This window comes from Calypte anna, chromosome 19 (assembly GCF_003957555.1).
Source record: "Calypte anna isolate BGI_N300 chromosome 19, bCalAnn1_v1.p, whole genome shotgun sequence".
In the NCBI taxonomy this organism is placed as follows: Eukaryota; Metazoa; Chordata; class Aves; order Apodiformes; family Trochilidae; genus Calypte; species Calypte anna.
In genome coordinates this window covers 6,907,838-6,924,034 of record NC_044264.1, presented here as the reverse complement: position 1 = coordinate 6,924,034, position 16,197 = coordinate 6,907,838, and the positions used below count along the sequence as shown (strand labels likewise).

Genomic DNA, 16,197 nt, shown 5'->3' with positions numbered 1-16,197 from the left:
TTTTAAGAAAACTAATGGAATTTAAAAACTAAAAGAGCACAAAAAGACAATCGTTACCTAAAATTCAGCTTCAATAATGATACTTTATGCATCTTTAGATTCTACCAAGCCACAGATACTTCATACAGAGAAACTGTGTTAGAAATATTGTCCTGGTGAACAGCAGAAGCTTTTACAAAGAGCTTTTCCTTTTGGGACGGAAGCTATTGTTTGCACTGGGGTTGACGGTGTTTAATTGCTGGCAAAAAGTAAAACAAAATCATCTCCGTGAAACAAAGACCATTCGTTCTGAAGCCGAAATATTATCAGTCTGTGGTATCCAAATGATTGTCCACACCGACTGAAGAAAGCAGATGATGGCTGAGGCTGGTGGTTTCACAGCCTGCAGAGCGAGGAGGACAGCTTTGCATGACTAACGCCGGCCAAGGCAGCAACTCAACAGGACGGCCGGGACCGCACCTGCGATGTCTGTGTTCAAGGGTTCTTTGGCATTTCTCAGGTCTTAGGCTGGGTCTGGAAGTGTATAAAGACTGGAGCTCTGGTGACTAGAGGTTGCATCGCTTCTCTTTTTCTTTTTTTCTTTTTAATTTTCACTGCTTTCTCTTAATAGGATATTTTAGTACTACCAAAACTCACAATGTCATGTCTGACCCACACGTTCCTTACCAAGGCTTAAAAAGTACCTGAGAGTTGCAGTAAACATTCTTACTTTGCAAACATGTAAACTATGTGACTAAGAGGCTACCTGTCCAACACCACACAAGTCCACAGCAAGAACAGAAAGGCCTGACGTCCCATTTCTTATGCCAACCATTACATGTATAGAGTTTGTGTTCCTTTTTCAAGTTTCACGCAGTACCCAGTCTATTAAAATAGAGCACTACATTTATCTGATTTGATAACCTCCTACCTCAATATAATTTACATTTATCACCATACCATTAAACCATTTAACCTTTTTTTTTTTTTTTCAGAAGAATGGCTAAGTTAATGAATAACAGAATTATGACCACTAGCTTTTGACTCAAGAGTACCAGAGTGTGCACAAAACCAGAGAACATGGAGGCTGAAGGCTGCTGCCTCTGCTCCAGTGGCTCCTTAGAGGTAGATATTATCAAATTCCTTTCACACCTGCTTAGATTTCAGGAGACAAGCACCCAATTCACAAAAAAACCCCACCCTCACATCCTTTTGCAGCCAGCTCTTTGAAGGGGCACAGAGAAAGGAGCTCCTTGCCCCTGGAGGCTGCTGGGGAAGGGCACTAGTAGAGTGTAACAGCAGAATAATACAGGAAATTTTTGCACTACTGAAGTCTGCACTGCACCTACTCTAGGGACAAATAGAATTCCAATCTCCACAATCTCTGAGGCTGTCAATCTGACACCTTTTGTGAATACTAAATTCACACATACAAAGAACTTTCTCCTTTGTAGGTTCTGAAACGTCTTGCATGCCATTTCCTACTGGTAACTGAACAAGCAGCATAATTTCATACCTGGCAATTTGAAGCCTCCTTTTCAGCAGTTTGGAATAATGGATTATGCCTTTTGTTTGTCAGCAGGAACAGACAAGTAAGAGGAAAAAGACCCAGTGAAGTTTCAAGGAACATTTCCTATATTAAAAGAAGATCTATTTGCTGACTGCTCCTGTTGGCTAACAAACAAAGGGAAAGTCAGATATCCATTTTACAAATTCTAAGGATCTTGGATTTTTGAGCTGGGAAAGTAGGACAACCTCCTGATACCTTGGGCAGATACTGCCTTAACAACCAACCAGCAAAAAGCAAGAACTGCTCTCTCATCATGCATGCAGATCACCCATGCAGCCCAGCTGGACAGGGAGCTACTGAGAACTCAACATGCCATGCCAGAAAAAAGTATTTACTTTTTGGACATGAGTTATAAAGAGCAACCAAAAAGGAATTAAGGTTCTTAAACACAACAGGGCAAAGAATATCAGCTCCAGAGATGCTCACTGCCCAGAAGTTCTCACTACATCTGGGCATCTTCTCAGAGACCGCCATCCTATCCTCTAATGACCAATACTCATTTGTAGCCTTCAAATACCTAACCACCTAAAAACATCTCTCTGTAGATTATTTTGCAAATTCTTTGTGAATGAGGGAATACATAGAGCCCCAGCCTGCAAAAGAATAAACCTGTCCATATCTACATTAACCACGTTGCTCAGCACAGCTAATAAGCTGCATGAAAGCCAGTTGCTGCTATAAAACGGGTTCCCACAACGAAGAAAGGACTTCGGATACACTTATAATAAATTTCACAGGCTTGAAGAAAAATCAGCCTGGTTAGATCAGTCCTGCAGTTGATTTTGGCTGCTCCCCTGACCCTGGCCAGGGCCCAACAGTAATCTTGGTGGAAGGCTGCTGTTAATACTACCACAGTATTTATCCAAATATCTGAGGCATATGAGACAGTTCTCTGGTAGTAACCAACACAAGCATGACAAGAAGTCACTGTGCAGCACTTACTTGAGTATCTCCCAAACTGTAAAAAACAAAGAAAGGTTACATTAAAGAAAAAAACAACATTCCTGAAGCAAGGAGGACTAAGGTATTTATAAAATGCCAATATGCTTGCATCTGGCACATAATATACATCACATCCTCCAGCAAGGCAGGAAGAAGTTATTTTCGAGAACTCGAGAGCAAGAACAGAAAAGAAATAACTGCTTCTCTTGCTCTCTTTCCTCTATTAAGCTAATTCCTGTTGTATAAAGTCAGCTTGAAAGCTCCTTTCAAAGAAAAAGGGGGAGGGAGGAGAGGAAGAATCAGATCTGCTTGTTTTTTCCATTTGACATTCAGGTCTCGTCCCCCTGTTTTGTTTTCCTGGAGGACGCGGCACAGCCCTCGCAGAATGATGACATCACACTGCCAAAAAAAGGCCAAACCCCACCAGGAGGGAAGCTGCTCCCCCTCCTACAAGAGCTCAAAACCACAGCTCTGCTTCTGCCTGGTATCTTTTGGACAACTTAAAACATACTGTGTCCACAGTTAAAAGAATATTCCCTTCAGACCCCTGGCCCTTGAGAGCAGCACCTTCAGAATGGGGAAGGCAACTGTCTTGATGCTTCCTATACCATGCAGAATAACATTAAAAGGCATTTATTTACTGTTCATCTATAAAGGTACCTTGAAGACAACATTGCTTTATGCTTGTTTATCCCTGTTTTATTCTTAAATTATACAGGAAACTAGCTTTTACCATGATGAAACAAAGCAAAGCACAGTATGTTTAAGTCGCCATAAATGGGAAACTGCTCATAGTTAAAGGCCTTATAAAGTTATTTCTTCCATATGAAGTAAGCATTCTAAAAAACCACCTTTCCTGTAGAGCAAATGTAGAGGAAGAGCTAGAGGTGCATGCATGCAGAAGGTAGCACCTGCAGAGGGAAAAAAACCCCTTCTCACCATGAAGAGGCATTCATACCTTGTCTGTGTTGATTAAACCTGAGGAGAGGCCCATGCTAGAACATGTGAGCTGTCTGCTCCACGTCACAAGGAGATTTATCCTTCATGTAACACCTGAACTCAACAGATTGACATTGGCAAACTCAGAAATAAAAGGTTTTAAATGAGAAATACCTGCCAAATATTGGAAGCAAATCTCAAACAATGCTTCTTGGAGATTCAAGACACCAAACTAGATGGTATGTGACCATTTTCCTTACTCCTAACACTTTACAATTTAATTTTAAACAGCAACAACAAAAAATAGCAAAGGAGAAAAAAAAAGATAATTATAGAAGAGGAAGATATTAAATACTGAGTGGTCAAATGGTTCCTTTGATACCTACTGAACACCATACTGGTGACAAATCATTTAAAAGCTTGCTGCTGTGATTTTTTTTTTGTAATTAAATATGAAATTAAGGAGATTGCCATCTCCACCTTATGCACAAGCTAATCAGAATTAGCAGCCGCTCATTTCAGACAGCATACTAATAATTTCTCAAAGCAGCAAAACAAACACAGCCTTGATATTGACTTCAGGACAATGCTCAGACAATAATATCAATTAACCAGGTACTGGTCTCAGATTTTGTCCAGAAAAAAAGACTTGTAAGGGACACCCTCATACAGAATCTCTCACTCTTCCCCAAAGCTTACAAGTCCTGTTATTACTGTTCATCATTTACCTTGAGAAACTCTGGTCTAAGACATGGTTTATTTCAGATAAAAAGGAATTGTACATTTCTGTGAAGGTGCTGAAGTTTTCTATAGACTTTGACTTCCAGAGTTTAAACAGTGAAATGGTAAGACCCTGGTATATGCTAATGAATTAACTTCCTGCCTCAGTGATTAAAAAGAAAGAAAATAAGACAAGCAACTGCCATTAAGGAGACATCAACAGGTGGTGGTAACTCCACTGAGAGAAGGAATTTGGCTCCTAAGTTTAAAGTCCAAGAGCTGCTGTATCAGATGGGCCCAGTGAAGCGTGCTCAGACCTGTGTCGGGTTAGCTCTGGAGACTGGTCAGGACAGACGGACAATGACCACCTCTGTAATTTTGTGTTTACATATTCACAGAACGTATTTTAGTGGTGAGACCGTATGTGTCATGTCCTTAGAAATGCTAATCACAGGCATGAAATCACATAGACAAAACCCCTAAATCAGCAGGTGCTCGGTGCCTCGAAACCAGAAAACAAGCAGACAAGTAGAATCACAACTCACACCATCCTCTCCCTTCCACTCATGCTGCTCCCTACCACTCATGCTAGTCCATATCATCCTTGTTTCCCCAACACCTATGTAAATAGGGAGGTAGATTTTGCAATGCATATGATAAACAGGTACGAACTCTTTCAAACCAGCATTAGTTCCAAAGCTGAAAGCAGATCTTGGAGAAGACTTGTTAAATTTCCTATGACATGGCTGTTGCAACATTGCATAAAAATCCCTCAGAGAACCAAGGGAGCAAAGTCCCAAAATATTCAGCACTTCCACACAGGGACTCAAATTTCAAGGGTTTTATGCTTTCTGGGTTATTCTAGTTTAAAAATAACATAACTGAAGCAACAAAATCGTTAGCTTTATTATTTCCAAATAAGCCCCAGCAATTTTACTGCATAAATATGCTTTATATTAATATCAACACTGTAAACCTCTCTGCAGGGACAGTTAAAGTAAAATCTAGAACAGATGAAAGTTACTTGTGATGAGCTGAGCAATGGCTCGCTCAGCAACGCTCACAGCTTCCTAACAGGTAGAGGGGCTCACAGCTCCTCTTCCTTCGCAGTGCATCAGGTGAGATCACTTTCAGCTTTTTACAGAAAACAGCAGGATGCATTCACATTGCACAGTAACTGAACCCTTAAGAAGACAAAAGGTTCAGCTGTAGTAGGGACTGCACAAACAGGATACGCTCTGCCTCTACTGATCCCCATAAAGATGTCCAGACAATCCCCAAGTCTTGCAACATACGCACAAGAATATTTTTTTCCTTAGGTGAGAAGTCCCTGGTCATCCCTGTGTGACTCCCCAAAAGACTTAGTCTGCTGTTCATCAAGTCTGGGACTGATCTAAAATGCACTTAAGACCTCTTTCAGATTTATTTAAAAATAAAAATCAGCAACAAGTCACATCACAGTAACACACTTCATTACAAACTTCAAGATTTAGGCAGCTCATTCTTGCCCAGCATTAAAATTGCTGCTATGATAACAAAAATGGGTGTTGGTGTTTCTATGATGAAATGAAAAAAAAACAAAAAACCAAACCCTATCCCCTGCTCTATTAGTAGGTCAGTCAGACCTCCAGGAAGAGATCTGGGATGGTTGTGCTGCTGGACTTTGAGGCCTGTGCTGTTCCACCACAGCCTGCACAGTCTCCTACACTTTTGTGTCTACTTTAGAACCCAGGAGGTGCTGGAGTCCTGCTGGTCAGATGTCCACTGGTGACTAAGGAGACAAATTATTCTATGTCTGTTACCAGCTATGCTGGGAAAGCCACTCCTCCACCAGTACTCCAGTAACCCCACCCTGTAAATGTGAAAAATAAATATGTATTCATCACCTGCTTTAAATACCCTGAGATTTACAGTTGAAATTAAGAACTGGGAATTACTATTATTATCTTGCCAACCCAGAGAAAAGTATAGAAACATCACATATGTAAAATAATCTGTGTTACAGCTTACTTAAGATTCTATTTGTGTATTAATATTTCATATCTCATCATTAACATATTTGTAATAAAAAAAGCATGGTGATTATACCAATTTATAGTCACTACAGTAATGCAGTTTTCAACACCAGAGACTGGATTGGGAAGTCTACTCAAATGAGGAACATAAACCCAAGTGCTGGACCAGCCACTGTGGAAAGATTCCAAAGCCACATGTGATGGCTCACCTGCACAGTCACCCACTATCTACCAATTCCTGCAACAGAGGAAAATACAAGATACTTAAAATAATGTGTGATTTAATATTTCCAAAAGAGAGGGGCTATTTAAAAAACTGCATGACGAATCTTTTTCAAGAAATCAGCAAGTAATTCTTTATGTGTTCTTTATGGTTTTGTGACTAACTATGAGCTAGTGAAGGTAAATCACATTCTTAACAAGAGAACTATTTTCATGTTAGTCTAGTATCCAAAATGCTCTGCTTGCTATTCTCAAATTAGGAACAAATGTTTTGCCCAGTCTTGTTCTTGCAAATAGATTTAAACATCAGTATTGCAATGAAATCGAAAGTAATGGTGAGGATAAGAAGTTGTCTCTTCCTTGACATTTTATTTTTTATAAAAAGCATGCATATTGACCTCTTCTTAAGTACAAATAATTTTAGTTTTTGAGACCCTGCGCTCTGTCTTCCCAGTCAGCAAGAATGAAATTTTGAAGCCTCTGGTCAGTCCAGAACTGCTGTGTAGGTAACTGGTCTGGTGAGAGCTTGGTTAATTACTGAGCTAGCAGCTCACAACATCTTCTGATAGTAGGAGAAGGAAGTACATCCACTGATAGTCATGCAGTCAAGTAAACTCAGACCCAGCATCCTCACCAAGTCATCCTCCCCCACCTCCATGGGCACGCGCTCCTGCTTGTACCGCTCTGGGCACTTGGCGTGGCTTTTGGAAAGGAGATGCTCTAGGATTCTTTTGCCCATGTATTGTGTCAAATGAAGGAAAAATAATCTTCCATTCTCCACAAAGGACAGATGATCAGCATTCAGATGGGTTCGCCTGCATTCTTGCTGCAAAACGGGCAGGTCCCAGCAAGAATTAACAGGAGGTTCTGCCACACACCTCCAGCTGGAGACTAACCTAGTTTTAAGTACTTCAAAGCATGGATAAGAAGGGGGTTTGTGAGGAAAGGGAAGAAGGAAAATTAAGCCAAAAACCCAGCTAAGAGTTCAGAGTTTGCCTATATGGCAATTAACCCATAATAAAAACAGAGCTTGGCATTCTTAGCAAGGCACAGCCTCCGAAATGTTATTTCCTTCCCAACTTTAATATGCAGTTCTAGAAGCCAGCATGAAATTTTGTCAAGGCCTAGGTTAGTCTCTTTTTTAATAAAGTTGCAAGCCTTCATAAAAAACAACTCAATCTAGGAGGAGCCTGACTGCATACTTTTCTGATGCTATAGAATAAAGTATCAGTGTAATACAGTCTTCAAGGGTGGTGCAACCTCATTACTACACTTGGTCTGGTACATAGCTCTCAAGACAAGACTTCAAGATGCAAAAAGTAATCAAAAAGCCCAAGAAGATGAGGGCAGTGAATTTAAAGGCAGAAGATAATGTACTGTGCCCAGATCCTGTGGTCTGTTTGACCCTGGAAGAGGTAGACAGTGTACCTAGGGGCACAGGGCCAAATCTTACAGAAATAGATTTCAGAACCAGGGTTTCACTAGTTTGTTATCTAGGCCAAGAAAGAGTTCTGGAACATATTTAACACAGTTTAATCACATCGAAACATGGCTGGCCCAGAACTGATTTTAAAAACTGTCAACTGCTTTTATGGAACAAGCAAAGCCAAAAAAGCAAAGATTACATTGTACAGTTTATGAAGAACACAGAGACAACCCAAACAGAGCAGCAGCAAAGCAAGGCACATTCAAATCCCATGATCTTTATTCAGATTGGGTTACAAGGAAGTGGGAACAGGGAGGAGCTAGTGCTAGTGACAACTGCAAGCCAGAACTAAAGGAGAAACATGTTGCTCTGCCACGGGGACACAGCTTGAGAAATCCTAATAACTGATGGTTTCCCATGGAGAAAGTTACTGCACTACTTACTGTGTACCCGTGGCCTATTTGAGAAACAGAGTTAGCAAAAATAACCTCTCTTCTCATCTCCTCAGCTGGGGGAGGGAGCGACAGTCACCAATTAAAAGGGCAGTGAGGCAGGAAATAAGACTTGGATGTTAAGAAGGAGGAGGAAGGGAAAAGTAACAAACATGTGCAATACCACATGCAATTCTTTCCAAGAAATCCCACTACAACAATTCTCTGGGAGCTCATGGGTCTGTTGTTGCCTTTGAGCAGCGGTAAGTCAGGGAAGAGGAAGGATTGCTGGATGCTTGGAAAACAGACTGAACACATGGACTGGGAACAAGCCAAAAATTGTTACAAGAAATGTTCCTTATCCTTTCAAAATAGTTGCATTCACATATTCCACTTTCCCATGCTCCTGGATCCCAAGGCTTTCCTCAGGTTAGAAATCCGCTGGGCCAGAATGAACTGAAGCTGAACCAAAAAGTCAAAGAGAGGGACTCATCATGACAGGATCTAACCCCTCTAAAACAGCATCTACTGATGCTCAGTGAATAGCAGCAGATTATAGGGAAGAAAAAGGGAGGTTGAAGTTTAGCTGAACTAAGACTGAAAACAACTTTATTCACATTTTAAGAATGACACACGTTGGCTTTCAGTTTGAAAACTGTAAGCAAGAATCTCCAAGATTAACATTAAACTTCAAAATTTACTTTTTGGAAATGGCTTGACATCACTGACATGCAGCAAAACTTCCAAATAAATTCACAGGCACCACTCATCCACATTCTGATAGAAGGCTGTCCTGTAAACACGCTACATGCAATGAGCGTAGGAGAAAACTGTTTTAATTACATCTCACTCTAAAGAAAATATTTTTATGGCTGTAGCCAGGACTGTAATAAGGGTCAGTGGAAGATCACAGGCAGAGAAAACTGCGGAGCCTGCCAACTTTAGAGTTTTGTAATTTTTACTTCTTCAAGATGTGTGTTTTCCCCAAAACAAAATACTTCTAGCCTTTTCCATCCTAAGGATGATATTCATATGTAAATCTCATGCTGTCACCCTATCCTGACCCCCAGAGAAAAATCAAACCTGTTTCTAGCCAAGCAATACAACACAAAATTATTAGCTACTGTCCATTCATATTAAAAAGCCATTATCACTGTATCTCATGTTAGGCTGTCCTCACCATACTCCAAAGAGAAAGAGAACCTCATCTCTAAGTACATAGTGAACTCAGAATAGCTGGGCTCAGCAAGCTCCCCTTAAACTGCAGAAACTTTTCTGCAAAAAAATGATTGCTGTTTTGGTAAATTCATGCTATGTTTACAGTGGCTACCTCACCTTTCCTTCTGGCAAAGAAACCAAGATTCAGGATGTAAAAAAAAAAAATCAGAAATAAAAATTGTCAAGAATAACAGGGCACTAACTTCTCATAAACTATTAAGAGTTCTCAGCAGTTTCCTTTTGGTAATTAAAAAAACAGTCATTCTAGTGATCACCAAATATTTGTTTAAAAACTGCTTTAAGAAACTATGTTTGGAGCACCCACTGTGCTGTCTAATGTCCACTGTGGTCCCAAGGACCTTCAGACAGTATCCCCTCCTCCATGTTTCTACTGCAAATGAGCACTTGGACAAGATAGAAGGAATACAGTGTCTAAAAGCCAACTGTGCTTTTAAACAGCTCTCCATCCTGCCCTCTTGTTTTGAGCACACTTCTTCCCCTCAGACATTTTGCACTTCACCTCCAATATCATGTTATTATATTTTAAGTTCTGCTTTCACAGGAAGGACTCCACTTTGCAGCTTTGCACAGCTGAGCTCCCTCTGGAACTTCACATGAAGGGATTAGTGGTTTTCTGACCCTTTATCCATTGGATCTTTTCCAGTCTCTTCACACAGAAATCAATGTATGACGAGCAGAATTCAGCATGTTGAACAACAAAAGCAAATTATCCTGAAACCTAACTACTGCAAGTTTAGCAGAAGATGCCATCAACCACCTCTGTCTCCATTTCTCCTTGAACAAGCTGTGCTTCTGTGGAAGCATCAACTAATTTAACTGTTGGCTGTTGTGGTGCAGGTCAGGCTCTTGAGTTGTTTCTAGCATCACCCAACTGTGTACTGAGCCATTTCAGATCACTGGGCTGGCACAAAACTCTTCATGTTTTTCCTTAAGTTAGCTTTCCACTGGTCCAGCCCAGTGGAGAATCAAAAATCAGCACCTACAGAATGACATCCATGGAGAAGCAGGTAGAGGACAGGACCACACACCTACTTTTAGTGCAACAAGAACTCACTAGCAAGCACCAGACTGCACAGACTGAAGTTGCATCCTGACCCAGGTCAGCAAAGAACAGTTTGTGGAAAAGAGTAAGTAAGACACATTCAAGAGTGACAGAAGAAAGGAGAGCCATCAGTCTCAGAAATTATTAAATCATCCCTCTCCATACTGCTATAGGCAAGTTTCTGCCAAACACAGTTAACTAAGGGAGGACACACCTGCATCACCCATATCTCAAAACCCTGCTGCCAGTCCCAGGACAGCTTTCTACCGCAGACATGATTCCAGCCCAGAGCTGAAGTTAAGTTCTTCCCTTTGTCAGGGTTTATGGAAAGAAATAAAGCAAAAAACCCTTCACACTACACAGCACACTTGAACAGGAAAGATGTAATGGCCACCCATAACTATTGTCATTCTGAAGATAAGACCCTGGGTCACCACTGGCAAAACCAAAGACTTTTATAGTTTCTAGTGGGCACTTCAACATAACAATGATTTCTATGTGATTTTAGTATGAACAGAAACACAACAGAAAATGCTTCTGAGATAGGATCTTAGTGATTATGAAAGTGTTCTCCAGCATACACTGAGAATGGAATAAGACAAGTGATGTTGATTGTTGCTTCACTACCACTTTGGATTACATGACCAAATCAACTCTCAACATTTTCTTACTTGACAAAACATCTATATCATCAAATAAACTTACATGAGGTATATTTTGCAAAGGATTATAGTCACTATTCAGTTAGATCAGAAGTATATCCTTGCAGGAGAAACAGAGGAGAGAGACAACAGCAGTAGTTCATCCAGTCTTTGCTAGAAAGAGAATTAAAACCTGAAAATTAAGTACCTGGAAACCACCTAATGCTCCTGTTAAGCATGCCATGGTTGTGTCAAAGTGGAACTCGCTACTGCAGAGTCAGCTACCTACAACATCTTTAAAACAAATCTCTGAATTCCCTGCCACATCTATTGTTCTCTGCAAAACATCCTCATTACAGGAAATCCACTACTAGGATACATCTGAAGATGTAATTATTAGTGTGATATTTGCTTCTCTTCTAATGTATCTCACTAAACAAAAACTGAGGCTGTCTTACAACTCATTAAAAATATGTTATCCTAGTAACAAAAACTGATAAATTATAATGGACAGGCAAAGATGAAAGCTGCACAAATGGAAATGTTATTTAGACAGAAGTAAACATTTAAAATTCTTCAGCATAGCTTACACCAGAGGGACATATGATAGATAACTTTTTCCAATAGCCTAACTTGAGGCGTAAGTCACCTTATCTGTACACAAATATAACACCAGCATCTGGTCCTCTACATGCAGCACTTAATTTCAGCCTAGTTAAAAAAGAAAAAACCATCACACTATCCAAGTTGTTTTTTGTTTGTTTTGGTTTTGTTTTTTTTAACTTCGGGCAGTTGTGTTTCAATAGGATTAAACTGAATTTAAGCTGTTCCACCAGGATCACTTTCCCTTCAGTAAGACACTCTTAACAGAAGAGAAAAACATCCTCTCAAGTTCAAAGGACAAATTAAGGTTCAAGTTTATCAATGTATTTGAGTCTACAGATACAAGGAAGATAAGTCCTAAAAATGGCATATACACTAGCCAGAACTAGGCCAGTATTGTGGAGAATCTAATATGAAGGCTCAAACCAAATGTTGATTAGGTTTGCCCTTGGACATAAGTAGCAAAAACTATGACACGCTAACTATGAACAGGCAGAGTGGCAAGGAAAATGTTGGATCAAAATAGTCTCAAGAAAAATTTATCTAAAATCTTATTTATTACAACAGAAGTTGCTATTCTGTAATTCTGAAATACGAAAACAAACCTTCACTAGCGCCAAAATATATCACAGTTTTGCACCACATTTTCACTATTATGATGTGCACTGAAGATCTGAACTGCATTGTTCAACAATATATCTAGATAAACAACATTAGAGGTAGTATTTTGAGAACATTTAATTTGAAGCATTCCAAGCTCATACCCTTTATCCAAATACAGAAAACAAGAGCCATGTCAAACGCACTATAAATAGCATTAATAGTAAGGAATCAATAACATCAAAACCTTTAGGTAACATCTTATTAATCTGTCCTTGGCATGCATCACTGCTGTAAGGGCTCTCAAAATGAAATAGTCAAGGGTGAAGGACACAATTTGTTCAACTAGTTAATGCAACTGCTATTTAACCAACTCAGCCACTAAAATGCCACCTAATGAAATACACCATGCCACGATAAGCAGCGGAGACAAGCATGATAAACACGAAGCATTTTTCTGAGAAAATAAATGCAAGTCCTCGAGGCTAATACCGTTCTGTCATAATTTTTTTTTTTTTCCTAAGACATGTAAAGATCTACACTTGACAACAACCATTTTAATCCCCGGTTCTCCCCCCGCCCCCCATTTCTTGCACCGCGCCCAACACAATGGTACAACTGCATGTTACAGGCGCCCAGGTATCGCCTTTATATTTATTTCTGCTTTCACAGTGACAAAGGTGAACCCTAATGCTCCAAAGATGCTTGCAGCAAAGCAAGCTGAGCGATATTTCTAAAGACATAGCCACACACAGGTTACCGAAATCCAGCCTCCATGAGGATGTTTTAATCTGACAAATTAAAATGGTTGGGAAACGCTATTTGGCTAACGGAATCGGCCGCCACATGCGTTGCTGAGGGGAAGCAAGAAAAGGTCTTTAAAATAGGTCACTTTCATCCAAATCCCACACCAGCACCGAGCAAAATCGTATTTACACTGAGAACTCACCACTTGGGGAGGAGCAAAGGGTAGGGAAGGGAGAAAATAATGGGGGGGGAGGGGGGGGAGGAAAAAAGGATAATAATAATTAAAAAAAAAAAAAGACAGGAATGGGCGCAGGTCTCCCAGGGACCCCCAGCCCCTCTGGGGGCTCCCGGTTCCACCGCCCAAGCCCACCAGAGCGGCGCAGACAAAAAGGACGGAGGCGCAGGGCACGGCTGGCCGGGGGCCGGCCCCAGCCCTAGGCCTCTGGCAGCCCCTGACAGCGGCGGCCGCGGGGAACACCCCGCCGGGGCCGGTCGCCCCTCCGCGGGAAGCGCCATTTCGCCTCCCGCTCCCCTGCCGGTGCTCAGCGCCCGCCGGCGGGGCCGAGGCGGCAGCCCCGAGTCCTGCGGCACTGCCGCAGAGCGCGGCGGGGGAGGTGCCGGCCCCACCGGGCCGCCCCCCCCGCCCCACAAACCTCCTCCCTCACCCCTCCCGGGGGCACCCCCACCGCCGACCCGCCCCAGCCGAGCCCCCCGCCGCGATGCCCGCCTTACCCTCCGCCGCAGCCGGGCTGGGAGCGCCGGTCGGCCCCCCGCGGAGGAGGAGGAGGAGGAGCAGGGCAAGGGGCGGCGGCCCCGCGGGGGGAGGCGCCCCCGGAGGGGCGTCGGGCCCGGCCCCCGCGGGTGCCCGGGCGCGGCGGGCACAAAGGCGGCGGGGCACGGCACCTAAGATGGCAGGGCAGGCGCGGCGGAGCGCCCAGCCGCCGCCACCACCACGGCCGCCGCCGCCTGGGCCCCGCTCGCCGAGCCGCGGCCAGGCCTCGCCGCGCCGCGGGGGCACGGCGTGCGGGAGGGTGGGCGGCGCCGGCCGTGCCTGCCGCGGCGGAGCGGGTCCCTTCGGCCGGGCCGCGCCGGGATGGCTGCCTGCCTGCTGCCTGCCGCCTGCCGCCTCCCCTCAGCTCCGCCCGGGCTCCGGCTGCTCCGTCGCCGCCGCTCCGCGCTGCCCGCAGCCAGCGGCCCCCGCCCGCCCCTCTCGCGAGACTTCGCCGCCCTCTCCCCCCTCCCTCCCCTTCGCTGAGGGCGGGAGGGGCGGGGGGCGGTGGTTGGGGGGAGGAGGAGGGGCTGGGGGCGGCCGTGAGGGCCCGTGTGAGGCGGTGGTGTGAGGGGCAGTCGGGGGTTGTCGGGGCAAATGGCGGGTGGGATGTTTAGAGTCAGGAGGCGCTGAGGGAAAGGAGGGACTGAGGATTGTAGTGGGGGGGGAAAAGGTTTGTGGGGTCCCCGAGGGCCGTGAGAGGGGCCTGGTGGAGAAGATGGTGGTGGGGGGTGTTGCTGAGGGAGGAGGGGTTGAAGGGGAATGTGGAAACTGAGGAAAAGCGTGGGGAAGCTTCGCTGGGCGCTGTGGGGCGGAGTGGGGAGAAGGAGGACTTGGGGACGTGTAAGGTTGGGCCTGAACTCTGGTGGAGAGATGAGGAATGAGGACAAGGGAGAGGCCTGGGGGCAGGTGGGAGCTTGTTGGGGGCAGGTGTGGCAGAGGAGGGTGGTTTGGGGGCAGGCCAGTTGGGGGTGAGGAGATCTGGCTGAGTGGAGCTGCCTTTCTGGCCGGGAGCAGCTCAGCTACAGGCGATAACCCCAGGAGGTGGTAGGTGTCTCCTTGTGCTAACTCTTGTGCAACTGGCCTAACCAAATGGGTGCATTTCAGACTGTCTGCCCTTGGCCAAACTGTATCCGGTTTATGGCTAGGAGAGGGAAAACAAAAAACAAAACCACCCAAAAAACTAATGGACTGAGCATATGCCCCCCAGGGCTCTGGTCTTGGATCTTGGTGGTGGGTTTTGAACTTGGTAGGTTGTTGAGCCTTTGTGTGCTTTGGTATCTCCATCTATGAACTAGAGATAACAGTTGGCTTCATGCAGGGATTAATTATCAGGTCTTGTAGTCGTGTATTTGTTTATTTGTTTTTACTATAGATTACAGCTGGAGGAATTCTAAACAGTCCACCTCTCCTTGCCATGGTGTTCAACCTCATTGTGCTCCTGTCTGAACAGAGGAAATCGCTGAGGTCAGTCTCCCTTGTGTTTATAGTTGCTTTCCCTTTCTTCTGAATGGGGGCAAGGAATCATCAAAATAACAATTTGTACTGACATCCTGATAATAAATTAATAGAAACAGTTACATAAGACACAAAGTTTGTAAAAGGTGCATTTGTAGGGGCTCCTTCTCCTTTTAAATTCAGGATTATATCTGAAGGGACAGTGTTCTCAGTTATAAAGTACTCTGCAAATATTCATGGTTTTGAGGTGTACCCAATAGGATACAATACAATTCTTTAAATCCAGTGTCACCAAGGCTGTTGAAATAAAGCAAGAAAATCGAACTTCCTTCCTATTTTCCCTTAAACAGGTATTTCTTTCCATAAGAAGGCTCTGCATCCAGCAGGCATAGAGGGTGATGCTGGATACTGTTGATCTGAACTTCACACTTCCATGTATACAAGCAGAGCTACTGGGAGTGTTTAACTGAGGAGTGTTTAACCTGGAATGGGGGAAACCTGAGGAAAGTTGAGAACAGAGGTTGGCCATAATGATTATGGACCACATCTAGTGTTTTACAAACTTGTCACACAGTGGTCTGATACTTTGCCTGTTCAAATCCCAATAGGAACAATAAGACAAATGTGAATCACTTGAAACATATGTCGTTGAAAGTATTGGGAGAGGCAAACTAAAGGTTTATCTGATTATCTCAACCTTGAAGTTGGCAGCTATGACAGGAAACTTGGTTTCATTCATCTGCCAAAGATATTTGTAGAGTATCTTTTGACAAGTTAAAAGGAATTTCTGTAATGGCACAAAAATAAAACCATCCTCTTTCTGAAACTACAGTTTCTGTCTTCTAAAATAATAT

The 16,197-nt window shown here is 43.4% G+C and overlaps 1 protein-coding gene and 1 long non-coding RNA gene across 4 annotated transcripts in view; one reads left to right on the top strand and one right to left on the bottom strand.

The window, feature by feature from the left end:
- TAOK1 (TAO kinase 1) overlaps positions 1-13,950 on the bottom strand; it is a 65,709-nt gene extending 51,759 nt beyond the window's left edge. For both annotated transcript variants that reach the window (XM_030462443.1, XM_030462444.1), the window contains exon 1: positions 13,849-13,950. The gene's annotated coding sequence lies outside the window, so the exon portion shown is untranslated. The remainder of the gene's footprint in view (positions 1-13,848) is intronic.
- Positions 13,951-14,565: 615 nt separating this feature from the next.
- LOC115599372 lies at positions 14,566-15,780 on the top strand. Of its 2 annotated transcripts, none has more exons than XR_003988358.1 (3): positions 14,566-14,932; positions 15,261-15,352; positions 15,694-15,780. It is a non-coding gene; the product is annotated as an uncharacterized LOC115599372 (long non-coding RNA). The 2 variants fall into 2 exon arrangements; XR_003988359.1 differs by having other exon boundaries at positions 14,566-15,134.
- Positions 15,781-16,197: the final 417 nt, after the last annotated feature.